Source organism: Leopardus geoffroyi, chromosome B3 (genome assembly GCF_018350155.1).
Source record: "Leopardus geoffroyi isolate Oge1 chromosome B3, O.geoffroyi_Oge1_pat1.0, whole genome shotgun sequence".
Lineage (NCBI taxonomy): Eukaryota > Metazoa > Chordata > Mammalia > Carnivora > Felidae > Leopardus > Leopardus geoffroyi.
The window spans coordinates 116,011,052-116,037,653 of record NC_059337.1 but is presented as its reverse complement, the minus strand read 5'-3'; the positions used below and the strand labels follow the sequence as shown (position 1 = coordinate 116,037,653).

The following is a 26,602-nucleotide window of genomic DNA, read 5'->3' as shown; positions in this document are numbered from 1 at the left end:
CCAAAAGGAAAATGAGAAACAAACCTTCTACAAAAAAAGGAGGAGAGGGGTGAAAATTACTTGTCTCAAACTTGTAACAAAGGAGAGGTAGGTAATCTCCCATGAGAATTTATAATAACAGGCATGCCCAAAGTAGGTTTGAGGCCAAATGCATACAATCTATGTGACTCCTAGAAATCTCTAAAAACTTTCAGTTAGATAATTTAATTTATCCAGGTTGATATAGTGCCCTTAAGCAAAAGCAAATCTTCTTTGCAGGAATGCGACTTCAACGAAATCCCAAAGCATTCCCAAAGATTCCAAAATGAATGAATGAACGAATGAATACATGAATGAACGAATGAACAAATAAACAGCTCTAGGAAAAACAGATAATAGGACAGAAATAAGGTCCCATAAGTGACAGCCAAAGAAACAGCAGTTGTATTAGGCCCCAAAAGACTTAATATATTCAAATTATCATGCATAGATTATAAAATAAACATACTTAATATATTTAAAGAAAAATTTAAAAGCTCAAAATGTGCTCAAAGAATAAAAGAATTTGAAGGGAGACCACTAAGATTTGGAAAACAGCCAGCAAGAATTTCTAGAAATGAAAAATAAAATAATTAGACTGATAAAACTCAGTGGAGCAAGTTAGAACAGTGTAGAGAAAATTGGTGTACTGAAAGGTACATTGGAAGAAATTACCCAGAATTCAAATTATCCAGAAAATGGAAAAATGAAAGAAATATTAGATAAGGAGGCCAGAGCAACAAGTTCCAAGAAGTATCTATTCAAAGTCTAAAACAGAAATAACAGAAAAGGAGGAAGAGGCAATCTTCAAAGAGATAGTGACAGAGAATTTTCCACATTTTATGAGAAACACCCACAAAGCCTTCATGTACCACAAATAGAATAAATAAAAGAAAATAAATAAAAGAAAACTTTGACAAGTCATGGTGAAATCGTAGACAGCAAAGAAAAGGATAATTTTTAAAATAAGCGGAGAAAAGTAACTCAAACATTACATTCTAAATTTGAGAATTAAAATTCCTTTAAAATTCTTGTGAAACATATCAAAATTAACATACTACCACGTTCTCCAATCACAATGCGGTTTAGTTAGAAATTTTTATTTTTATTTTTTAAAGTTTATTTATTTTGAGAGAGAGAGTGAGAGAGACAGCACAAGCCAGGGAGGGGCAGAGAGGGGAAGAGAGAGAATCCCAAGCAGGCTCCACACTGTCAGCGTGGTGCCTGATGTGGGGCTCAAAGCCACAAATGACTAGATTATGATCTGAGCCGAAGTCGGCCGCTTACCTGACTGAGCCACTCAGGCACCTCTAGTTAGAAGTTTTTAAATACAGCGAAAACACCGTGTAGTTAGATACTTTAGAATATACACACATACTTCTAAAGAACTCTTAGTCAAAGAAGAAGTCATGATGGCACTAACAATATTTAGAAATAAATTATAGTGGTAATATTATGTGCCATAAAGAGTCTGACTCCATCGGTGATGTTTGCTGATAATTTTCAGGCTCCACCACTCCTTCGCCTTCGTCTCACTGCTGGGCAAGGAGATAAGAAAGTTTGGATGTTCCTTCCTTCCTCTGGTACTAGTAAGACATTCAAGCCACACAAGCTCTGGTCAACCTGTGGGAACTCTCACCTCAAACCCACCCCTTAACCACCATAAAATCCCAACCCAGTTGCCCCTTCCTGCTCTCTCAAGCCATCTTTGGAGCTGCTTTCAAGCTTACCTTACTCCCCAGAAAAACCTTATTATGTCAGGAATAAACTTTTTCATACTCTCAGTATATGTGTGGTGTCATCAGTCTCCACATCAAAACTTTGGGTGAAGCTGGCATCCCTCTATAGGAGACCCCATGTTATATATCACAACTTTCTATGTAAGTACTGCTAGGTTTATAGGGATATTTATAGTCTTAAACGATACATATATTGGAAAAGAAGAAAGGCTGAAAATTAATAAGCTAAGTCTCCAATTTAAGAAATTTGGAAAAGAATTGAGAACAAACCCAAAGAAAGGCAGAGTGGAGGAAATTAATAAATTAACATAAAGTTGAAAGACTCATCAAAGGTATAAACTAGCAATTCAAAAAGACTTACGGGGCACCTGAGTGGCTCCGTTGGTTAAGCTTCTGACTTCAGCTCAGGTCATGATCTCATGGTTGGTAGATTCGAGCCCGGCGTTGGGCTCTGTGCTGACAGCTCAGAGCCTGGAGCCTGCTTCAGATTCTGTGTCTCCCTTTTTCTCTGCCCTTCCCCAATTTGCACTCTGTCTCTCTCTCTCAGAAATAAATAGGGGCGCCTGGGTGACTCAGTCGGTTAAGCTACTGACTTGGGCTTGGGTCATGATCTCATGGTTTGTGAGTACGAGCCCCGCATCAGGCTCTGAGCCTGCTTCAAATTCTGTGTCTCCCTTTCTCTCTGCCCCTCCACTGCTCATACTCTCTCTCTCAAAAATAAATTAACATTAAAAAATTAAGTAAATAAACATTTAAAAAAAAGGGCTTATAAAATAGATAACTCTTGGGATGCCTAGCTGGCTCAGTTGATGGAGCATGTGACTCTTGATTTTAGGGCTGTGAGTTCAAGCCCCACGTTGGGTTTTGGAGATTACTTAAAAATAAAATCTTAAAAAACATAGGTAATTCTTTAGCAAAGATTACCGGGGGGGGGGGGGGGGACAAAAGAGAATAAACAAACACACTAAGAAATTAAAAAAAAAAATAAAACTATAACTATAGAGATTTAAAGAGAATAAAATGAAAGCTTTTTGACAGCACATTTGAAAACTTAGATGAAATTAATAAAGTCCTAGAAAACTTAACTTACCAAAGCTGATTTTAGAATGAATAGAAAACCTGAATAGTCTACAAATGGTAAGAGAACTGAATAAGTAAATAATTTCCAGTTCACATAAGATGGTGTAGATTTGTTTCTCCCTGCTCCTTCCCACTAAATACATCTATAGACCCTGGAAGTAACACAAAAGGTAGCCAAAGGAGAACTCTAATAAAAGGTTGTAAAAAGATGGCAAACTAGTTTGGAATCTCAATACCCAGCAGCAGCATATTTACAAACACCTCACCCAACGGCACCTCGGACCCAGTGTTTCCGAACACCCAACTTAGTAACAGCAAGTAGCCCAGGTTGGCTCATTCACCACTTCCCATTCCCCTTCCCCCTGCCGTCTCCCCACCAGTATCAAACAGGAAAACACCACCCAGCGAGCCTGGCATCACTGGCAAGGAGCCCTGCTAATGATTAGTGGTTAGGGATAGCACTTTTCTGGGCCTGAGATTCACTTCCCCCATCAAGAGATACTGGGACAGCTGAGCAGCACTGGACCGCTGGCCCCCATCACAATTTGCATCCCAAGCAGGAAAGTCTACTTTGTCCTTGTGGGCCTGGGACTGCCCTCTCCTAGTCAGAGACGCTAGAGAGGCCACATAACATGAACAGGAGAGGCGCTATCACAACAGTAGCAAGGCATGGCACACCTTTTTGTCTTCATGGGCCTGAGATTTCCCTTCTCCATCCAGAGACACTGGGGTGGGAGGACAGGTGATCAGCAAGAGGGACCCCACCACAACAGGCTGCCCAGCCAGGAAGCTTCTTTGTCCCTGTAGAACTAAGGCTCCCTTCTCCTTGCTGGAGGACACTAAATGGCCCAGTCTGCACAAATCCTTCTGTTTTCTTAGGCAGCAACAGCAGGAACAAGTGGGAATCCCAGTGTCACCTGATAAAAAGCAAGTAGACCAAAATAATACCACAAAGGCTCTGAAAATTAAACTGTCACTGAAACTACAGCTCACAAAAGTTGGATAGAACTTGCATGCTAAACCTAAACTAGGTAAATGCCTGTTAAAATAAAGTGTTTAAATAGGGACCAGAGTTGTTTTTTTGTTGTTGTTTTTTTTAACATAATGGGCAAAATGTCCAGGGTATAATTGAAAATCACTCATCATACCAAGAACCAAGAAAATCACAACTTCAATGAGAAAAAACGATCATCTCATACCAATATGGAAATGAATCAGATGTTGGAATTATCTGACAAGGATTTTTAAAGAGGCCATTGTAAAGTGCTTTAACAATCATTACAAATTCTTTTCAAACAAGAGAAAAACAGAAAATGTGAGCAAAGAAACAGAAGTTATATAAAAAGAAACATTAAAATTATAGAACTGAAAAATACAATTAAAAATTTCTTTTATATTGCTGGGTTAAATAGTAGAATGAAGATGACCGGGGATAGACGCAGTGAACTTTAGCACAAATTGATAGAACTTACCCAGTATGAACAAGAGGTAAGATAGGCTGAGGGAAAAAGAAGAATAGAGCTTCAGGGGATCAGGGACCTGTGAGACAATGCAAACATTCGTATCAGAGTACCAGAAAAAGAGAGTGAGACTGAAAGAGTATTCAAAGAAATAATAGCTGAAAACGTCCCACATTTGGCAAAAGACACAAACCTATATATTCAAGATGAACAAATCCCAAACAGAACAAATCCGAAGAGGTCTACTCCAACACACAGCATAATTAAACTTACGGAAACTTCAGAAAAAGAAAAAAAATCTTGAAAATAGAAATTGTTACCAAAACCCAAGTTTGACTGCCCATTACTCAAAAAGCCAATACTCAAGAGTTTTGTTTGAAAAAGAGTATGAGCTTTTTTCAGGCATCTGGCAATCTGGGGAAAAGGCAGAATCTTGTCCAAAGGCCAGCTTTAAGGTTTCTGCCTGGTGCAGGGGTTTTTAAAGGAGTTTAGGGCAGTTAATCAGTAAAGAGAGTGCATTGATCTGTAACATTACTCTTTTTATTTATTATTTATTATTATTAGAGAGAGTGAGGGGGGGTAGGCAGAGAGAGAGAGAGAGAGAATCTTAAGCAGGCTTACTACCATAAGATCATGACTTGAGCCAAAATCAAGAGTCGGATGCTTAACTGAATGAGCCACCCAGGTGCCCCAATCCATAGCATTTTTTGATTGCATGGAGACTTGATGGTGCCAGCTACAGATGTTATCTCAGCTTGGAGGTTGTGCAAGGGGGTCTAGTTCCTTGGTGCCCAGAGGGGAGGGAGGTTTGTGCAAGAGAATTTGGTGATGTGTAGATGGGCTTTGGTTTCGAAAAGAATGCCTGATCTATAGATATATGAAGAAAGATTTAATCACCCAGGCTGCGGGTACTTGCTGAGGCTTGAGAACTACCAGGTTGGCCAGAAGGGCCAAGGAAGCTTCCAGATGATGCATTCCCTATAAAGAACACTAATTCCAATGACAGAAGATGTCTCATAAAAAATATGCAGGCCCGGAAGGAAGTGGTGCATTTTTCAAGTGGTGAAAGAACAGAACTGTCAACCATGAATTCTATTTCCTGTGAAACTATCCTTCAGGAATGAAGAGGAAATAAAGACACTTTTGAAGGAAAGAAAACGCCAAGAATTCTATTTCCTGTGAAACTATCCTTCAGGAATGAAGAGGAAATAAAGACACTTTTGAAGGAAAGAAAACGCCAAGAATTGGTCTCTAGCAGACCTACCCTTATTAGCTAAAGGAACGTCTTCAAAGAGACAAGATATGATAAAAGAAGGAATCTTGGAGCATCAGGAAGGAAGAACAATGGAAAGATTAGAAATATGGGTACATACGGTAGACTGTCCTTCTCCTCCTGAGTTCTAGAAGTCATATTTGATGACTGAAACAAAAACTGTAACACCACCTGATACTCAAGACAATGATATTTGAAAGTGGAGAAAACAAAGGGACCTAAATAGAAGTAAGGTTACTGAACTTCCCTATAAATGCTCAAATGTTGATGCCAGTAGAACATAATAAGTCATATATTTATATTGTAATATTTAGAGCAACCACTATGAAAAGTATACAAAGAGACACACTCAAACACACTACAAATAAGATAAGATCCTAAAAAAAATGTTCAAATAACCCACAGAAAGGCAAGAAAAAGAAACAAAGGAATGAGAGCTAGTGGAAACAAAAACAAATAATAAAATTGCAGACTTAAGCATTAACAACATCACCTTGAGTGTAGTCTAAATACACCAGTTAAAAGGCAAAGATAAGTGGGATGGAAAAATAAACATCCCTTAAAAATATGCTGTGTACAAGAAATTCACTTCAAATTCAATGAAATAGGTAGGTTGAAAAAAATGATTGAAAAAGATTTACGATGCAAACATTGATCTAAAAAACCAGGAGTGGCATATTCATATCTGATAAAGTAGATTTCAAAGCAAAGGATATTACTAGAGACAAAGAGGAATATTACACAATGATAAAGGATCAGTCCACTAGGAAGATACATTAGTTTCCTAAGTACCACAAACTGGGTGGCTTAAAACAATTCTAAATTTATTATCTCACAGTTTTGGAAGGTAAAATCCTGAAATTAAGGTGTTGGCAAGGCCATGCTCCCTCTGAAACATGTAGGGGAGAATCCTTCTTTTTGCCTTCTAGCTTCTGGTGTTTTCTGGCAACCTTTGGCATTCCTTGGCTTGTAGATGCATCACTTCAATTTCTGCCTCTTTCATCACATAGCTGCCTTCTCCCTGTGTCTGTGTCCAATTTTTTTTCTTCTTATAAACCCAACCCTAATCCAACGTGACCTCATTATAACCTGATTTCATCTATTTCCAAGTGAGGTCAAATTCACAGATACCAGGAGTTATGACTTCAACATATCTTTTTGGATGACACAATTCAACTCTTAACAGAAGATATAATTATCCTAAATGTGTATGCACTCAACTTCAGAGCTTCAAATTACATGAAGCAAAAACTGATCTAGCTGAAGGGAGAAATAGACAAACCACAATTACAGCTGGGGACTTAAACAGCCCATCTCAGAAACTGATAGAACTACCAGGCAGAAAATCAACAAGATCCTATTGAATGATTGTGTTGAATTCTACCTGACAGTCAAGAAATAGATAATTCCAATCTTAAACCAGCTCTTCCAGAAACTTATAAAAGAGAGAATACTCTATCATTTATTTTAAGAGAATGGTATAATCATGATAATTAAAATCCAAGAAAGAGAAAATAAGAAAGAAAATTATAGGTAATGCTCAATCGTGAACATGGATTTAAAATTTTTAAATAAAATATTAGCAAACTGAATTTAGCAACATATAAAAGACATACTACCTTATGACTAAGTTTAATTTACTCTGGTAATGCAACATTGGTTCAACATTTGAAAATCGATTGATAAAATTTCCAACATTAACAGATTAAAGAAGACCATATAACCAGTTCAAGTTATACAACTACTTAGTTAAATTTCAACACTCTTTCATGACTTTTAAAAAACATTGTTAGCAAATTAAAAATAAAAGGAAACTTCCTGCTGGAACAAAATTAAGCCTACAACAAATATCATATTTACCTCTGAAAAAAATGAAGCATTCTCCTTAAGATTTATTAGAAGACACAGGTTATCTATTGCTACTTCCATTAATCATTGTTCTGGAGTCCCACGCCAACACAGTAAGGCAAGGAAATAGATAAATTTATAAGTATTGTAAAGAAGTAAATAAAATGGTCATAATTCAGAAACAACATGATTTTCTTTGTAGACAATCCAAAATAATCTAAAGACAAATTATTAAAGAGTATCTAGCAAGTCTGTTAGGTAAAATGTAATTATACAAATTATTACATTTTTATTTAGCAACAAGAAACCGTAAAAATAATATTTATGGAAACTTCAAAAATATAAATACCTAAGAAAAGCTAACAGAAGACACACAACACTTTCACTGAAAAAAAAAATGATAAGCCTTTAATGAATTAAAGTTGCCCAAATAAAACAAGAGATACACTATGTTTGTGGATTGGAAAACATTATCATAAAGCTGTCAGTTCTCTCTCAAATACTTGTATTTTTTCAATACAATTCCAGTCAAAATCCAATAAATGTTTTTCTGATCTTAAAAGTTAATTCTTTTTCGGGGATCCTGAGTGGCACAGTTGGTTAAGCATCCAACTCTTGATCTCAGCTCAAGTCATGATCTCACGGTTCATGAGTTCGAGCCCCACATTAGGCTGTGCACTGATGGTGTGGAGCCTGCTTGGGATTCTGTCTATCCTTCTCTCTGCTCCTCCCCTGCTTGTGCTTACTCTCTCTCAAAGTAAATAAATAAACTTAAATAAGTAAAAAAAATTTAAAGTTAATTCTATTTTTTTTTATTTATTTTTATTTTTATTTTTTTGAGAGGGAGTGAGTGCATGTGCAAGTGGGAGAGGGGCAGAAGGAGAAAATCCTAAGCAGGCTCTACATTGAGCGTGGAGTCCAACGCCAGCTCTATCTCACGACTGAGATTATGACTTGAGCCGGAATCAAGAGTTGGACACTTAACTGAGCCATCCAGGCACCCCTTAAAAGCTAATTCTAAAATGTTTAGGGTCGGGGAGAGGTAGTGATTACAGATATTTGGATTAACCTTGGATAGAAGACTTTACATTTTCTAAGACTGTTTAATAAGTTACAAGTAAACTTTTGGGTTTGGTAGCTTATGCTATAGTCAGGCCTGGGGAAATAGAAGTGGAGAAGGCTGGTCCCAGAAGAAAGCACAGAGATATGTCTACCAGAGAATTATAAAGCACAGCCCTGTTGGGGAATAATGGATGAAGGGAAGAAAGTCAGTGTTGGTATGTGAAGGAACCTTGAGTCCAAGCTGTTGAAGGTCCCTTTGTGCTTCCAGAAAATTACCGTATTTAAAAGGACTAATTTTAAAATCAGACTCTCAATCAATTCATATTTTATTTTTGGAACCTGAATACTATCCCCCAAGCAGAAATTCATTAGTTTGGAACTGGAGGATTCCTTTGCATCACATACTAAGATAAAAGAGTCACCGATAGTTGGTGAATATGACAAAGCAGTGGCACCACAACTGGGGCAGCTAGATGAAATGAAGACAGAAGCTGACAGTGCTCGGGAGTGTTGTGAAGCCCAGCAGCCCCAAACTTAGGAGAATGAACTGAAAATAAACACGACGTTTTCAGACACTCTACAGTTGGCTACAGGCATTCATTCAGCTTTCTCTGACATCATCTGGTAGGAAGAAAATACTTCCTTCGGTTTCAACCACAGCTATTCAGGTTTCCTGTTCTGGTTGTAAAAAAAAAATCTTCAGGGGAGGGGGTCTACTCAGCTTTTCTGCTCCACATTGTGCATCACTGCATACATTTCATCTGCCAATTCACCAGCTCTTCCCAAGAGAACTTCTTCAAACTGCTCCAAGTATATAATTCTAAATTATGCCCCATTACTTCCCTGCATAGATCTTGATCAGAGTCTTGGCTGTAATTGTCTACATTTTCATTTTTTCTGAAGACGTGTCCCCTTGGTTGAGTGAAAAGAAGCTGTTTCTGCTTTTAGTTGGTCTGTTAGACTCTTCAGAAATAGTTTTTTTTGTTGTTGAGAGATTTGCAGAAATTAAAATGTAAGGGGTTTTCTCTTCACTTTAAATAATATGGCTTCTGAAACTTTCCTCTTCATTTGAAATTCTCTGTAAGTGGAATTATTATATGCCCATTCTGTTTTAGCATTTAACTGTATAATGTGCAAACCACTAACACATTAATCATACCACAGTTAATTTATATCTTCCAAGGTATAAAATTACCTAATGTTTCTCTTGTAATGGTAAATGAGGTTATTTGATTCTTTTGCAAAACTGAATAGCCATAGGTAAACGTGGATAGATGGCTGAAGTCTTCAAGATTTCTGTGAGCTACTGTTGGGGTCTGTATTGCCTTTTTTCTTTCTTTCTTTCTTTTTTTTTCACATTTGTAGGGCAATTGAGATGCAGAGAAAGGAAGTAGTAGTAATTTCATAATGAACTAGTGAAAAACGTCCACAGCTTTAAACTATAACCTGAGATGTATAAAGGATCAACGTGCTTTGAGACTCCTATCACAGTATAATTCTGGTTTGTTATTACTCATTACATGCTAATGCCAAACTTTGAATATTTTTGTTTCAGAACAAAGAAAACATAGGCCACCAGTTTTGCTTGTAAATATAATAAATTTCCTTCCAAATGTCTTTAAAAATAAAACAAAGTAAAATAAAATGTTTATGGAAAGGCCAAGAATAACTAAGACACTCTTGCAGAAACGCTTAGAGATGAATAGACATACCTACAAGATATGAAGAGTTTTTATACAGCTATAGTAATTAAGGATGGTGTGACATTGGTGGAGATGTAAAGAGTCTAGTTGAATAAAATGAAAGCCTGGAAAGAGACACAAATACTGACACGTGGTATATGATAGAGTTAGCATAGCAGATCAGTAGAAAAGGATTATTTGTTACCAAACAGGGCTGGCATAATTGGTTATCTATATGACGGAATATAAAATTATACCCATACCTCACATTATACGCAAAAATTAATATCAGATGGTTTAAGAATCTAAATGTCAAAGACAACTCTATAAAAGTTCTAAAAGACCATATAGATGAATGCCTCTACAAGACACTTTACAATACAGGGCCTTCATACATGCTGGCCCTTCTATCCAGAATGGTCTGCCTTGCCCTCTGCCTGTTTAACAGCATCTTGCATTTCAAATTCTAGCTCATATGTTACTTGCCCAGCAAAGCCTTCTTAATTATCCAGGCTTAATCAGATCCCCTGGTTATAAATGCTCAAAGGTCATTCTACTTTTTTCTTTTTAAAATATCTTTCTTTGAGGTATAATTTACATAAAATAAACTTGACGAATCTTAAATGTACAGCCTGATGGATTTTTACATGGGTAACTACCTGTGTAACCACTACCCAGACAAAGACATTGAACATGCTTCACCCAAGTATAAGCGGGTGGCTTCTTCCTATTGTTGAATAAAAGGGCAGTAAGGTCTGGATGGAGGTGTTGGCTAGCAGATAATGAAAAACATCAACAATTCATTGAGGCCAAAGTCAGTGCAAACCCCAGGTAGGACCCTTTAAAGGGAATGCATGTCATATATTGGCTTTGGAAGCAAAGCCCATTTATTCTACTCAAAGCAATTTCTAATTCATACTTAAGTCACTTTCTGAACTCTATTCTGTGTGTGTGTGTGTGTGTGTGTGTCTATTTTTGATATGAGTTTCATTCTGATTTCAATATTGTAAACTTTTAATATTATATATGATACTGAAAATACCCCCTCCATGCACTTATTTGTCATCATCACTTTTGAAATTTTTAAACGTTTATTTATTTTTGAGAGAGAGAGAGAGAGACAGAGCATGAGCAGGGGAGGGGCAGAGAGAGAGGGAGACACAGAATCTGAAGCCGACTCCAGGCTCTGAGCTGTCAGCACAGAGCCCAATGCGGGGCTCGAACTCACGAACCGAACCGTGAGATCATGACCTGAGCTGAGGTCGGACTCAGCTTAACCGACTGAGCCACCCAGGCGCCCCCATCATCATCATTTATATTTTGAGAAGTTTTTGACTGTTTTCGCCCTTATTTTTCCTTCTAGATAACTTTCAGAATAATTTTATCAAGGGGCCATAAAAACATGAAACATTCTAGGAACATGTAACTCCTTCAGTTCAAGTTTTTCATTCATGTCTCTGGTGGCATAAACTACTAAATTCTGGTCGGTGGAATGTGGGTTAACCAGCCTGGGCTCATAAAAATCTTCCCACTCAAAATTCTTTCACTTAAAATCCTTCATGCTCATTTTCCCATTTGATCTGGCAGGAATGGAGGTAGAAACAACCCATGACAACTTTGGATTAAAGATGAAGGCCATACAATATGGAAGTAACCTGGGTCCCTGAATCCCATTTGGAAGAGAGCTGCTTGAACTGGAAGGTACTATGCTGAGTGAAGTAAGTCAGTCAGATAAGGACAGATATCTTATGTTTTCACTCATATGTGTATCTTGAGAAACTTAACAGAAGACCATGGGGGAAGGGGAGGGGAAAAAATAGTTACAAAAAGAGAGGGAGGGAGGCAAACCATAAGAGACTCTTAAATACAGAAAACACATTGAGGGTGGATGAGGGGGTGCAGGAGAGGGGAAAATGGGTGATGGGCATTGAGGGTGAGGGGACTTGTTGGGTTGAGCACAGGGTGTTGTATGTAAGCGATGAACCATGGGAATCTACCCCAAAACCAAGAGCATACTTTACACACTGTATGTTAGCCAATTTGACAATTAATTATATTTAAAAATAAAAAATAATAAAAATAAACATTTAAGTAATAAAAAAATGTAAATTCACATTGATGGGTATGTCAAAGGGGCACCAGGAGTCAACGGAAAGAACTACCAATGGCCAAAGCTGAAATATTTGAGCAGCTTAGTAAATAATGTACTATAAGATTGTAGCTCAAAGTATAAAATTAATATCCATGAGTCCATTAAATAAATAAATAAATAAATAAATAAATAAATAAATAAATAAAACACCCATTTTGACTTTTATGTGAGGAAGGAGTTTTCATTGGGTTTCGCTACTGAAGTTGGGGATTGTGTATTACAACAGCTAGCTAGTTCTGAGTAATGCATCCTTTAGGTGCTTCTCTAGATCTCCCCAACACAAACACTATACTATTTGAATCATACATTAATATAACAATATTTAGAAAAAGTAGAATTTAGGAAAAGTACAGTAAAATCACTATAATACTGCTATTCAATTATAACCATTTTTAACCTTTAGTTTCTAACTTTTCAGTTGTCTGTCAATTGATCACTCTATCTCTGGGCTTTCCCATATTGTGATAAAAAAAAATCAGTTACATTTCATAAGGTCCCACTTGCCCAGTGCAATAGAGTTATCCGATTTAGCAAGTAAAGATACAATATCCCCAGTTAAATTTTAATTTCAAATGAAATGAATAATTGCTTAGTTGATTTCCCATATAATATTTGAGAAGTACTTATATTTAAAAAGTGCTGTTTGTCTGAAATTCATATTTCACAGGGTGTCCCGAATTTTTTTTGGCAGTTCTACCATGCAAGGACTTAATACACTCATAGTGTACCCCAGGTTTTTCTAAGTTTCATTTGTTAAGGAACAGCTCCAGCGTGGTCTTTCTCTGGCGTCTAGCCGCCCCACTGCTGTCTCCCTTGCCAATGGACCTCATAAAAAAACCTAGCTAAAGCTTTATATGCAGCTTGCTGGAGAATCATAAACAACAAATAAAATAAAGCTACCAACCTAGACCCATCTCAGAGTCCTTATTGGGCACCTCTTTCCTAGTCTCCTTCCTTGCCTCCATATAGCAGGACCAGTTCGTTCCCATCATTGGGAAACCTCGGAGCATCTCTGTGCCCTAACTCCAGATTCAACTTCCTTGAGGCCCTAATGAACACTTCTGTCCTTGGCATCGTGCTAAGTGCTTTATGTGTATTATCTTATTTAGTTGGCTAGAGTGACCAACCCTCTCGGTTTGCTGTCAAGTGTTCAATTTTAGTATTGTAAGTCCTGGTCTCAGTAGACCCTCTCCCTGAGAAAAAAGGCCTGATTTTCAGTGATGAGTACAGAAGGTTGAAGGAAAAGTACAAACTTCATAGAGTGGCCCAAAGAATAGAGGCTGAAAGCAACATTGCTTTTTAGTGTTAAAGAGATACAGCATAGACTACCCATCTTTTGTAGCCACTGTTGATTTCCCGTTGTCCACCGATGGGCAACCATGATTTGCACTCCACAGTAATGGATCACCCATTTTGGTCACTCCCAGTGATGCAGCTGAAGTGTGCATCTCAAGTGCATTGTAACCATGACTGTTAGCGGTTTGCGCTCAATTGCCTCCGGACCGTTTTGCTTTTTATGAAGGTAGCACTAGTTTGTTGTTTCACATTGTGAATATTGTGACCATGTTTTCTAAGAGTTCAGATAATGAGTATGATTATAGTGCCAAAGCCAGCATGTCCCAAACTTCACTAAAAAATAAAGCAAAATGTGTTACTTAAATAATAAATGGAAAGACGTACATACAACTGGGTTAGGGAGATACAAAACCAGAACAACATACTGCAGTCTTTGGGATTGGGCATGGTGGAGATGGGAAGTGAAAGCACATAGAGAAATGATCTCACAAATCTGGGATGAGGTAGGCAAGTACTTCTAAATCAATAAAAACTTTATTGTCCCTCCCACAAAAGACACAAATGCTAACTTGAAAAGTATAGCTGCTGAATTGCCTTGGGTGCCCCATGGGAAAAAACAAATACATTATCATTATAGTTCCCTTGACTGCTCCATGAAATTGAGTGAAGTTACGTTTCTTGATTCAAAAGTTGCAGCTAGAAAGTCCGATGGGCAAACAAAAGGGCAAAGTTTCACGACAGACGTGCTGGCGCCTTACAGCGTAGAGTCAGTTCTTCAGTTCTCATCAAGATCCTGCTTCTAGGGAATAGCAGATGATGCTTCGAATCATTGAAGTGTAAAAAAATGTCCCCTTCAGCTCTCGTGTACTTTGATTTCAAAACTGGAGTTTCAACTCATCTTCTTGATTTCTACCAAGATTTTAATGGAAGCACACACACACAAAAATAAGACAAAAGAGGGGCGCCTGGGTGGCGCAGTCGGTTAAGCGTCCGACTTCAGCCAGGTCACGATCTCGCGGTCCGGGAGTTCGAGCCCCGCGTCGGGCTCTGGGCTGATGGCTCAGAGCCTGGAGCCTGTTTCCGATTCTGTGTCTCCCTCTCTCTCTGCCCCTCCCCCGTTCATGCTCTGTCTCTCTCTGTCCCAAAAATAAATAAACGTTGAAAAAAAAAAAAATAAGACAAAAGATTCTTGGTATCTTATCCAAATACAAACTAGACTTGTTCGTCTAGCTACACATTCACCAGACAGTGCAAAGTTAAGTTTTGCCGAGTTCCATTCAGTCCATAAATATCTTACCAAAGAAAATGAATATATCATAGCTTCTAAGTAGCCTGTACATTTGGTATCTAACACTGCTAACAAGAGGTGGCTTGTTTACCTGTGAAATTGAGATTTTCATCATGAAAAATTTTAGTCTTTTTTCAGTTCTCAAAAAGTACAAAGGCACTTAATGAGATTTTTTATTTTACAGAACAGAAGGAGATAGCCTCATTATGCATGTGCCTGTAAGACAGCTATCATTGTTGCCTTCCATATAAAAGATGTTAAAATGTTGGCCTACCATAAAATCAAATCTTCAAAGTGTGGGATGAGAAGAATATCCTTCTCTAATTTGGAAATACGTTGAAGAAAACAAGGATTCCGATAAAACAGAAATGTATATGCTGCTCTCTAAAATTGTTTGATGATCTCTGAAGAGGCCCTACGAGGCCTAAAAGTGAATAAACTGATTGCCACCAGAGTTTGATGTTTGTTAGTTGTGACAAAAACTAATACTGTGAAAAATGATTCATGTTTTGGAAATAAGACTGCTCCACAATTCAAAAGAAAAAAATGCTACCAGAAAAAGACACCGAGTTAAACAGGACTTCTGAATTTCTTTACTACATGGTAACTTATGTGGACTCCAAATTCAGTTTCACAAGTTAAGTTACCTCAGTGCTTTAAAATGATTTTTCCTGAGGGGTGTCTGGGTGGCTCAGTTGGTTGAGTGTCCGACTTCGGCTCAGGTCATGATCTCACAGTCTGTGAGTTCAAGCCCCGCATCAGGCTCTGTGCTGACAGCTCAGAGCCCGGAGCCTGCTTCAAATTCTGTGTCTCCCTCTCTTTCTGCCCCTCCCCTGCTCATGCTCTTTCTCTGTCTCAAAAATAAATAAAAACATTAAAGAAACAGATTTTAAACTATTTTTCCTGAGAAAGAGAGGTTAAAATTACGATAGCATTTAATGTGTTTCAGAATATTTTTTATTATTTATTTATTTATTTATTTATTTATTTATTTATTTATTTATTTTAAAGAGAAAGAATGCGAGCGGGGGAGAGGGGCACAGGGAGAGAGAATCATAACCAGGCTACACGCTCATTGCAGAATCCAATGCAGGGCTTGATCCCATGACCCTGGGATCATGACCTGAGCTGAAATCAAGAGTTGGTTGCTCAGCCAACTGAGCCACCTAGGCACCGCTTAGAATATTTTTAAGACCTGGATCGCCTATATAATGAATCCATAGATGTAAAGGACCTAATTAATTGACAAAGAACTAATCTGTCAAAACAGCCCTATGGAAACATGTGGATAGACATTTCTGGAGAACTGGAAAGTAATTTCTACGAGTCTGAAAATCTGCTGGTTGGAAGTAAAATCCTCAGTATTCCATGTTCACATGATTTTGTTACAATGACATTTAGCTTGATGTCATCACATTGGACCCATACCTAGATTCTGAGTCACGCAGGCCTGAGAAGAACAAAACTGCAAGTCAAAGTGAATTTTATGTTTTACCGCTCAATTTTACCATTACGTTAAAAAAGAGAAGCAGGTTCTAAAGGTTGTAAGGAGTTCAGAGAAGTATTATTGGGAAAGGAAAACAGTAAAATATGGGACAGAAAGATAAAGTTCATTATTATTTTAATTAAATAATTAAATTAAAAAGTTAAATAGGTAATACCTGTCTAGTCCAATTGATTTACATGCTTCTTTAAAAAAAAAGTCTTACGTGTCTTAACATACACAATAAACCGATGCGTCTATGGGCAACTGATTTTCAACAAGGGTGCCAAGACCGTTCAGTGGGGGAAAGAGAGTCTTTTGAACAAATGGTTCTGGGACAGCTTCTTATTGTTCTAATTAACATAATTATGTTAATAATAGTAGCACTATGTAATTGTTTATTTTTAAAAATTTTTTTAATGTTTATTTTTCAGAGAGAGAGAGTATGAGTGGGAGAGGGGCAGAGAGAGAGGGAGACAGAATCTGAAGCAGGCCCCAGGCTGTGAGCTGTCAGCACAGAGCCCGATGTGGGGCTCAAACCCACAAACCATGAGATCATGACCTGAGCCGAAGTCAGACGCTCAACTGACTGAGCCACTCAGGTGCCCCAACATGCTATTGTTTAAAAGTATTTGAAAGTATGGGGCACTTGGGTGGCTCAGTCGGTTAAGTGTCTGACTTCAGCTCAGGTCATGATCTCATGGTTCGTGGGTTTGAGCCCCACATCGGGCTCTGTGCTGACAGCTCGGATCCTGGAGTCTGCTTCCAATTTTGTGTCTCCCTTCCTCTCTACCCCTTCTCCACTCTCACTCTGTTTCTCAAAAATAAACATTAAAAAAAATTTAAAAAAGTGAAAAGTATTTAAAAGTAAACTAAAAAAAGTAAATAATACAGAATGATGTATAATTTCAAATAAACACCTATCTTCTAAATTTTTTGTTAAACTAATAAAGCATATTTATGTTAATCATAATTATATATTGTATGTAATACATTTACTCTATGCACTTATAATATACATTATATATTACATATATTTTAGTCTGGCCTGGCTGTGTCCCAGGTTGGTACTCTAAAAAGTTGGTTATCCCAGTTAACCCCCACCTAAACCCTATGAGATAATACTGTTTTCCACACCAACTTATAGATGAGAAAACAGAGACATAAATTAACTTACTTAAAATGACAACATAATAAATGGTGGAGTTTTTTTCCTCCCTCCCATCTAAGGTCCATTAACTCGGCTATCCTCTTTTTTGGGTATAATTGAACATGGAAATGTCCATCCTCTTTAATGCAGGGTTCAGAAATTACTCATCCATGGTAGTATGAATGTGTGTTACATATGTGTGTGTTTTGGCCAGCAGTGTACTTTAAAATGAGGAATTTTACTTAGGGGCGCCTGGGTGGCTCAGTTGGTTGAGCGTCTGACTTCGGCTCAGGTCACAATCTCGTGGTTTGTGAGTTTGAGCCCTGCATCGGGCTCTGCGCTGACAGCGCGGAGCCTGGGGCCTGCTTTGGATCCTGTGTCTCCCTCTCTCTACCCCTCCCCTGCTCATGCTGTGTCTCTCTCTCTCAAAAATAAATAAAAACATTAAAAAAAAAAAATAAAAATAGGGGCGCCTGCGTGGCTCAGTCGGTTAAGCGTCTGACTTCAGCTCAGGTCACAATCTCGTGGTCCGTGAGTTCGAGCCCCGCGTCGGGCTCTGGGCTGATGGCTCAGAGCCTGGAGCCTGCTTCCGATTCTGTGTCTCCCTCTCTCTCTGCCCCTCCCCCATTCATGCTCTGTCTCTCTCTGTCTCAAAAATAAATAAACATTGAAAAAAAATAAAAAAAATAAAAATAAAATTAGGAATTTTACTTGGAGTGCCTGGGTGGCTCAGTCAGTTAAGCATCTGACTCTTGATTTTGGCCCAGGTCATGAACTCACGGTTTGTGAGATCCAGGTCCGCGTCGAACTCTGTGCTGACAGCGCATAGGCTGCTTGGGATTTTCTCTCTTCCTCTCTCTCTGCCCCTCCCCACTCTCTTGCAAAAAAAAATTAAACTTTAAAAAAATAGAAAAATTTAAAAACTTAAATTAGGAATTTTACTTAAAAATCCAGATTTCCGTTTTCTCTTGAAAACTCACATCATCTGGAAACACTGAGCTCACATTCCTCTACAACAGCAGTTGCTGACTGGTAGCTGTCTCTTCAGGCAGGACATTCATCTCCAGTTTGCCCACTTCCCCCTTCTCCCATTTGCTTATGTCCTGCCAGCTTCACTCAAGGACATTACACACACTTCACAGAGGCAACAGATCATAATGTCAGAACCCAGCTCTGCACCCAAACTGAGGTTCAAATTCATCTCTGTTATTTTCTGGCTCTTTAACTGTGGACAAGGTACTTAACCTCTCTATATATGGGTTCCTTCCTTCTGTAAAATTACAATGATAATAGTATCTTTTCCACAGGGTATTTTGAGGATTTAAAGGGGGGATTCAAGTAGAATCCTTAGAACACTTTTGGACATGTATGTTTCCTATTAATATCATTACTACCTGTCACACTGTAACCACTTCAGTTCACCTCCCTTGCTGTAGAGGAAAGTTCATCCCTCCACCCTCAGACGTACGGCTCCAGCCAGACAATGAAAACAGATCACAATAGTCCGGCAGCTGTACTTTTTGGGTTATTCTATCCTAAGTAATTCCACACATGGACATCAGTCATCTGGCCCATGTGGAGCTAAACCATGGTCAGTCCAATGACTTTTTAGAGTCTCTTTTCTAAAGGGAAGATTGGTTTCCTAGCTCCAGATACCCTGCACGTAATTAACCAAAAAAAAAAAAAAGAAAAAGAAAAAGAAAAAAAAAAAGCAACACTTGGCAAGGGAGTGCTTTCTAAATCCACTAGGCAAACGACAGCATTTTTTCCATCTTGACCCTGAGCCCCACCCCAAAGAAGTTACAGAGACTCAGAGACAGCTCTGGTTCAAACACACTTGAGAGGGCCTATTACCAAACACAATACTGACCAAGTATTGTGAATCAAGGATGACTCCCCCCCCAGTCCCCTAAAAAATGTGAAATCAACTCTCTACCACTTTCAGGACTGAAAAAAGGCTGGAAGTTTATAAAAGATCCCCAAAGAATCTTAAGGGTCTGGCTTTAAATAATTATATCTAGATATAAATTTAGATTATAAATATAATAGAAATGTAATTTTCACAAAATAGATTCTATAATATCTTAAAAACTATTGTTTCACTTAGCACTATATTACTAATATATTTGGTGTCAAGATGTTTACTTTTACAATGTTATTTTTAGTAGTTTTATGGTATTCAGCTGTACGGATGTAATCAATTCACCATACTCAGACATCTGGATTGTTTCCTGGTTTTCAATAAGACAACAATGAGGTGATAAACAGCTTTGTAAATTAAATTTGGACAGCAGCTCTGTTTGTTTAACCTGGAAATTTTTCCTAGATGTGGTTCCCCTCGGTACTTCCCTCCTTTGGAAATAACTCCATTTGTAAGGAAGAAAAAAAAAATGTTAAAACATCCTAATTTGCATATTCCATCTATTTCCTGTTAGACCCTAATTGACAGAGAAGCTATTACTTATCATCTGCATGTTCTGTACTTTACATTCTTTTTTTTTTTTTTTTTTTTTTTTTTTAGTTTATTTATTTTCAGAGAGAGAGAATCCCAAGCAGGCTCCCTGGTGCCAGCACAGAGCCCCATGTGACGCTCCCTCTCACCAACTGTGAGGTCGTGACCTGAACCGAAGTCAATAGTCGGCTGCCTAACGGACTGAGCCACCCATGTGCCCCTGTACTTTAAATTCTTTGCTTCAATCACCCAATAGACGTTTGTGATGCATATTATTATCCTCATTTAAGAAATGAGGCTCAAGAAGTAAAGTAATATGTCCAAGGTCACAGCTAGTTAATAGCAGAAAATTTGAATTCTTGTTGGTCTGACTTCAAAGTTCAGGAACTTTCGTTAACACCATATTCCTGAAGAGATTCCATAATTCAGTTTTTGTATAGATCCAACAGTATTTTAGATGCTGTGTGGAAGATGGCCATTTAAAACTGTCAGTGAACAAATTTGCAAAATGAATAACCACTCACTAAAAATTGATAGAAACTAAAATGTATGGTTGTAAGAGAGCTGAAATTAAGAGGCATTTCTAATTTCCTTTGATCCTGAATACACATTATTTTGTGCCATCTGCTCTGGGATGAACGCATGCTCAAGTTAAACCCCATGTCGTTCCTTAGCACCTGTCCCAAGCTCTTTGAGAGGTCTCCATTTGTGAGTCTGACTCCCTGTTCTTAGACCATATAGGTTAACTTCCGTCTGTTAAATGTTGTCAAAAACATATATGTTTTTAGGCTTAACAGAAAACACAGTTAAAAATTATGCCACCTTAACTGTACTCAAGGATTGTGGAATATAGATTCTGGATGATTCCTTTTTGCCCACTCTTTCATCTTAATCTGTCCATCTTCTGGAAAGATCGGCTTCCACCAGTTGAAAGAAAAATGCATCCTATTCACCCACCTGGTCAGCTCCTGACATTGGATTTGTTAGTTTGTAGTTTCGCAGCTACTACAGTATCAACACCGCCTTTCAGAAAAGTTGAGCCTCTCATGCATTGGCCACCATTGGCATGTATCAATTAGGATAGGTTCACCTGCAAGAAAGAGTGCCTTAAACTGGAAGGAACTTTCTTGTTTCTTGAGAAAGATTCCCCAAGTGGGCAATTCCAGAGTTGACTGCTAACTCAAAAATGTCATCAAGGATCCAGTTCCTTTGCGCCCTTCAGCATAGGCATCCTGAGCACAGTAGCTTTTCACCCTCATGCTGTCACCTCCCCGTCACCAGATGGCTAGGCTGCCTCCCTCAGCTCTAGGCATGAGGTCTTCCTACTACATTCAGAGATGAGAAAAGGGGGGCAAAGGATCCTATTCATCAGGAAGGAAATATTTTCCAGATTTTTTTCCTCTGCCCATCATGGGAGCTGGATCACACGGCCATGTCAAACAGCAAGGCAGGCTGAAAAGTGATTATCTGGCAAAGAGGTTTAAGACTCCCATGATTGGCTTAGACCAGTCACAGTTTATATTTATTCAGCGTTTTTATTCCTACCTTTTCAGTGCTTTTTTAGCTCTTTCTTACCGTGGTCAAGGCTGCAAAAGGAGGAAATGACTATTGGACAGGCAGCCAACAGTGCCTGTTCCTCAAGTGACAATGGTTCATCACGTGACCCTCTGCACTCTGATAAGTAAGAAAGGACAATAAAGTTACATATATACTGTGACAGGGCCGGTCAAGAAGTGAGTTGGGTTTATGCTCGGCTCCTGCTTTAGCCTGGCCAACAGTAGCAATGAAAACTACAGCAAAGACACCAAAATTGTAAGAATGCAAAAGCTGATTAAAATGTTCCATAGGGGCGCCTGGGTGGCGCAGTCGGTTAAGCGTCCGACTTCAGCCAGGTCACGATCTCGCGGTCCATGAGTTCAAGCCCCGCGTCGGCTCTGGGCTGATGGCTCAGAGCCTGGAGCCTGTTTCCGATTCTGTGTCTCCCTCTCTCTCTGACCCTCCCCCGTTCATGCTCTGTCTCTCTCTGTCCCAAAAATAAAATAAACGTTGAAAAAAAAAAAAAAAATTAAAAAAAAAAAAAAAAATGTTCCATAGGCCAAACTCGTTACAAATACCATTAAGGAGCTCACGTGGGCCAAAAATGAGGAGGCAGTTGGAGTTGTGGTTCCGAGTTAGGCAGACAACAGTTCATCTCCGATAGTATCTTCACTGAAGACAGCTCTCCTTACGTCTTAAGACTAAAAATCAGCCAGCTTCCCTGGTTAGAAAGGCCCGCTTAGCAGGGCAAAAGTCAGGACATATGCCACGATACAGGTGGTGAAAATTTTGTTTACATGCCATTTGTGTGCGTGTGTCTGTGCATGGTCCTCAGCAATGCATCTACTAGGCATTGCAAGAAGTCTGACCACTATACGCCCAATAAAATCATCTGCTCTAAAAACCAGTCCCTGGGTCTCTGAGTCTCTCCTGTTCTCTTTGTATGACATCCTCTTACGAACTGGGGAGGAAAGCCAGGAAACTGCCAAGACTTAACACCATGGTGTTACCTCAGAAAACAACCACATGGGACATATTTTTGGCTTTTGCCCACCCCAACCTCTCTCTCTCTCTCTCTCTCTCTCTCTCTCTCTGCCTTATTTCCCTTGGTATGGCTGGAGCCTGGAGCCCAGTTTGAGAAATTATAAAAGATACTGTCAGTGGGAAAGCGATTGCTAAGTAATGCCAAATTTAAAATTAGGATACAAAACTGTAGCTCCCAAATGATCTCAGGTATATCCAAATATATATTAACTGTACAGTTATATAAAATTAGAAACCTTAATAATAGTTCTCTCTAGGTGGTGATACTTGGGTGATTTTTCCTCATACTTTTCTGCATGTGTAATTCCCCAACCATAAATATTGCTCTCATAATTGGGTAAATATCATTGTTTTTCTTCTCTCTCTCTTTTAATCAGCGTCACAGAGGAAGATGCTATTACAACAGCTGGTGCTGTTCGCCATCTTCAGAAGGAGCAAACCTTCCAAGAGCTGTTTTTCTTTACATCAAGAAGTGCATTTCTCACTGGTGAGCGAATAATCAATAGATCAGGACCAGAAGTTTTGTGATGATTTCTCCGGGAAGAGACTGCCCAGGGTGCTTGCGGCCTGTTCTGCCTGTCTCCCTGCTGCTCCTGGCTCTCTGCAGAATTTAGCAGATTAATCACCGTGCTCCAGCCCAGACTGTTATTTTTAGCTCTGTTGACTTCTCAACTGTCTGCAAACAACCATGCACTAGACAAAGTACCTTGCAGGTGGGCAAGAGAGCCCCGCGAAGGGAAACAGCCCTGCTTTGGGAAGAGGAGTACTCACCCCACCGTGAAGAATGGCAGGGTATCTCAGGTGGGAGGTCTTTGGAGAAGATGAGACCAAGCTGAAGGCCCCAGGGACTCCGGGCTGCCTGGCTTCCCGCGCCACCTCGTGCCCCTTTCCCCCATCACTGACTGGGCTCTGGCCTGGGTGGCCTCTCCTCATTCCTCCAACCCACACCAGCCTCTCTGGGCCACTGATTTGAAGTCGCTGCTCTTCCGAGAGCCCTGCCCTGAGGAGTCCATCTAAATTGCTGCGGGCACGGCCCCCCCACAGCCACTCTCCGGTCTTTCCCCGGCTTGAGTTGTCTTCATACCGCCTGTCTTCCTCTGAAGTTTTATAAAAACGCGCCCTATTTCGCTTGTTGCTTATCTCCTCCGCTCTGGCAGGAGGGAAGCTCCCGGAAAGAAGGAAACCCGTCCTGTTGACCGGTGGTTAGTCTTCACGTGGATCACTGCCGGGTATAGCTGGCTTGCGGTAAACAGTTGGGCCATCAGTGAACGAACGGACAAGTCATCGCCCTCCCCCGCGCCGTGAAGGTGATTTTGTGGCAGCTGGACTGCGCCTCACTCAGGTGCCGTAACTCCCTTATTTGAGTCCAGTGTCACTGCCTTTCCCTTTGGTCGCCCTCGCCCGCCTCCATGATCACTGCCCAGCAGCACTGCCTCCCGCTCGCGTCACTCGCTGTCACTTTGTCTAGGTCATTTCCTTCAACCTTTCCTCTGGGGAGTGCCCTTAGAGCCTCAGCCTTTTTCTGGGCATCTCCACTGTGCTGTTTTAATTAAAAAAAAAAAAAAAAATGTTTTTGGCCAGCTTTATTGAGGTGGAAATGGCAAACGGAAGTTGTATAAGTTTAGGTTATACAGTGTGATTTTTTTGAAGGTGTACAATGTGATGACTTCATATATGTATACATTTTTCAGTGCGAGAACACTTAAGATCTACTCTCGGCAGATTTCAAGCATACACTATAGTTTTATTTACTGTAGTCACCCTGCTGTACCTTAGGTCCCCCCAATTTATTCTTCTTATAACTGAATTTGTTCCCTTTAACCAACATTTCCCCGTATCTCCCAAGCCCGCAGCTACCGCTGTTCTACTGCCTGGTCCTGTGAGTCCAACTCTTTCAGATTCTACACGTAAGTGAGACCATACAGTATCTGCCTTTGTGTCTGGCTTATTTCCACTTAGCATAATGCCCTCCAGGTTCCTCTATGTTGTGGCAAATGGCAGGATTTCCTTCCCTTTCACTCTTTATCATAATAGAAACACCTTCTTTCCCATCTGGACCTAGCCTCTGAATGTCAGAGACTGTAACTAGTGTCCAAGGGCAGTGACCCAGAAAAGCCCACAATAGCATCCTTGTTACTGCAGAAGCTCCCGTGAGGCCTAGTTCATCCCTGACACTCAATGTGACAACTTCCTCGCCTCTAACAAAATGGAACAGGTAGTCCTGAATTAAACCCTCTTACCAACTGTGGACGTTTGCTACCATCTCATGCTCCTGAAGTTACAGACATGATGAGGAAAGTCAAACGTGTCACGGACAGTTGGACAGAAGTGACAGAAAGGTCTTGCCTTCTTGATGACCTTGCTGAGCTGCTAAATTGCCCTGAGATCACTTTCTTTTGGACTTCTTGTAGTTTAAACTGCTGTGGGGCGGGCACTCTGTTACTTACAGAGGAAGAAATCCTAACAGGGTGTGGGATTGAGCAAGAATTTCTTTAAGGATGGGAGATATTTGTACATATAAAGCCCTTTATTTTTTTTTGTTCCATAATAATAATAATGTTATTACTATTATATCATTATTTGTAAATAGATAATTCTTTATCATATTTCTAGTGTACATTTGGGTTTACTTGTAATTTCTGTTTGTATCAGTTCTATTAAAATCAGAAGAAAAAATGCCTATTATTTCTTCTTCTATTCAATATCATTTTGTAAGTTTTAGCCAATACAATAAGGAAATGAAATGAAGCAATTAGTATAAATATTGGTAAATAGTAAAATTTTCATTTTCAGATTAGGAGATTGTTTTCCTCGAAAAACTAAGAAATTCTACCTTAGGTCTCAGTTTCCTCATCTGTAGAACTGATGTGATAGTATCTAGCTTTTAGAAATATTGAGGATTAAATGAGCTAATATGCATAAAAAACTTAGACAAATGCCTAGCCCATTGGTAGTTCTTGTTATTGCTAGGCTATTGTTATTAAAATAATTGAATAAAGTAATTAGACTCAAAATTAAAATGCAAAGTTTAGTTTTACTTAAAAAAATTTTTTTATGTTTATTTACTTTTAAGAGAGGGAGAGAGAGACAGAGCATGAGCAGGGGAGGGGCAGAGAGAGGGGGAGGCACAGAATCTGAAGCAGGCTCCAGGCTCTGAACTGTCAGCACAGAGCCCAACGCGGGGCTCGAACTCGCGGACCGCGAGATCATGACCTGAGCCAAAGTCATATGCTTAACCAACTGAGCCACCCTGGTGCTCCAGTAGATTTACTTTTTAATGTTTATTTATTTGGAGAGAGAGAGAGGGAAAGAGAGAGAATGATCACGAGAAGGGGAGAGGGGCAGATTCTGAGCTCCGTGCGGCGCCCAGCATGGACCTCGATCCCACAACCCTGGGATCATGACCTGAGCCAAAATCAAGAGTTGGAGACTTAACTGATTGAGCCACCCAGGCACCCCGGAAATCCCATTTTTTTATTATTATTTATTATTTTTTTAATGTTTATTTATTTTTGAGAGAGGGAGACAGAGCATGAGTGGGGGAGGGGCAGAGAGAGAGGAAGACAGAGAGTCTGAAGCAGGCTCCAGGCTCTGAGCTGTCAGCACAGAGCCCAGTGCGGGTCTCGAACCTGAGGGCCGTGAGATCCTGACCTGAGCCGAAGCTGGATGCTAAACCAACTGAGCCACCCAGGTGCCCCCGGAAATCTCATTTTTAATACAAAAATCAAATGACAAAATGCCTAGAAATAAAATTCAAAGAAAGGCAAAAGGCCTAAATAACTACAACCATAAAACCTGATTAAAATGTGAAAAAAAAGGGGCCCCTGTGTGGGCTCAGTCGGTTGAGCAACCAACTCTTGATTTCAGCTCAGGTCATGATCTCATGATTCGTGAGATGAGCCTCATGTCAGGCTCCATGCTGAATGTGGAGCCTGTTTCAAATTCTCTCTTTTTCTCTCTCAAAATAAATAAACTTAAAACAATGATGGACTTGGTACAATAATAGACAAAGAAATTAACGAAACAGAATCCAAAATTG

General features: G+C 39.4%; 1 long non-coding RNA gene across 6 annotated transcripts in view; it reads left to right on the top strand.

Moving 5' to 3' along the window:
* The window catches only part of LOC123581988, a 57,766-nt gene extending 32,632 nt beyond the window's left edge, over nucleotides 1–25,134 (top strand). For 5 of the 6 annotated variants that reach the window (XR_006704133.1, XR_006704132.1, XR_006704128.1 and 2 more), the window contains 3 exons: nucleotides 11,750–11,880; nucleotides 22,941–23,364; nucleotides 23,721–25,134. This is a non-coding gene — a long non-coding RNA (uncharacterized LOC123581988). Of the gene's footprint in view, nucleotides 1–11,749; nucleotides 11,881–22,940 lie in introns of all 6 variants that reach the window. The other variant, XR_006704127.1, reaches the window with a different exon arrangement.
* The last annotated feature ends 1,468 nt before the right edge of the window (nucleotides 25,135–26,602 follow it).